We start from the raw sequence: 1,919 nt of genomic DNA, 5'->3' as shown, positions 1-1,919 counted from the left end.
ACTATTTTCCTCGTGGGAACGATCCCAACCTCACTAGTTGGGTTATTTACTTGACACGACCGCTTTACTTCTTATTTGAGAAGTAAGTTTGAGCGTATCACCCTTAGGAGAGGGGTCTCTGACCGTCCTAACGGTATGTGCAGGACGGACCGTCGAGGGTATGACGGTCCGTCGTAGGTGTCCGTCAGAGGACACTTGGAAAAAGTATGGAGACCATTAGGAGAGGGGTCTCTGACCGTCATAACAGTTATGCAGGACGGACCGTCAGGGGTATGATGATCCATCGTAGAATTCCGTTGGAGGACACTTGGAAAAAGTTAGAGACCCTTAGGAATAGGGTCTCTGACCGTCATGACGGTATGTGCAGGACGGACCGTCGTGATGATGACGGTCCGTCGCATGTGTCCGTTGGAGGACACTTAGAAAAAGTGAGAGACCTTTAGGAACAGGGTCTCTGACAACCAAAACGGTTGTGCAAGACGGACCGTCGTGGGAACGACGGTCCGTCGCATGTGTCCGTTGGTGGACACTTGGAGAAAATTGGACAGTGAGGTGTTAGGGATGTTGGGACGGACCCAATGATGGTCCGTCGTGGGTACGACGGTTCGTCATCGGGGTCTCGTTCTGTCATTCAGTGACAGAACTGGGGATGCCCCATTCATCCCCTATGACCCAAATGGAATTGTTAGTGTTTTAACCTACATTTGTCTAACCCAAATACCTAGTAAACTAGCAATGCTAAAGCACCTATTTCTAGAGTTTTAACAAGGCAATTTTGAGGATTCTCAACCTAGGTCAGACAGAATATGTATTAAAGAATGAACCCATCAATAAGAAATAGGCTAATACTAATTGATAAACAAAAATGCAATGTAAATGGGTAGAAATCAGAGACACATACCTGAGAATTTGAGAAAAACAAGCGAGAAGGTACTTGGTGATCAAGTAGAGAACCACAGCAGCATACTCCGACTAGTAGAGAGTGGATTTAGAAATTGGGGAATTTGGGAAAATGATCGGTTGAAAGAAAGAGAGGTAGGAAATTGGAAGTTGAAAAGGGAGGGAAATGGGAGGAATGGGGAAGGAAATGGGTGAAATGAAGGGGGTGGGGTTTTTAAATGTTAAGATTTTTTTTAAAAAAAACCCCAGCCGGGTCGGGTCGGGTACGCTTCATTAATGACGCAACGAGTCCCCGACGACGGTCCATCGCAGTTGTGACGGTCCGTCATTGGTTCCGTCGCGTGTGCCCTAGTTTTGAAAATAACAGAAAGACGTACCTGGCACGATGGATTCATGCGACGGTCCGTCGCGGTCATGAAGGGCCGTCAATGGGTCCATTAGTGACTGCTGCAGAGTGATTTTCTGCAGAATTTCCTGGTGATGTGCCTGCAACTTTAAAACCCATTAGTAGAAAATGCTACCATTACTAGAAAGAAAAACTATAAGTATTGGGTTGCCTCCCAACAAGCGCCTGATTTAACGTCGCGGCACGACTGAGGACACTTGATTACTCAGACTTCATCAAGATGGTATGCCTTGATCACTTCATTCGCCGATTCAGCATGCCCGAAATAGATTTTTATGCATTGTCCATTCATTTTGAACCGCACACCCTCCTTAGTTTCCAACTCAACTGCTCCATGAGGGAATAGTTGGGTAACCAAGTAAGGACCAGTCCATTTGGACTTAAGCTTGCCCGGAAACAAGCGCAACCTAGAATTGAATAAAAGCACCAAATCCCCAACCATAAACTCTCATTTTTCAATTTTTAGGTCATGGTACTTCTTCATCTTTTCATTGTAGAGGGCTGAGCTTTGTCATAAGTTTTCAGGCGAAATTCATCGAGTTCATTCAACCCAGTTAACCGTTGTTCTGCAGCTTCGCTCCAATCCATTTTCAACTTCTTCATAGCCCACATG

The sequence above is a fragment of the Solanum pennellii genome, chromosome 7 (genome assembly GCF_001406875.1).
Source record: "Solanum pennellii chromosome 7, SPENNV200".
NCBI lineage: Eukaryota > Viridiplantae > Streptophyta > Magnoliopsida > Solanales > Solanaceae > Solanum > Solanum pennellii.
The sequence above is the reverse complement of the archived record's forward strand: the minus strand, read 5'-3'. Positions refer to the sequence as shown.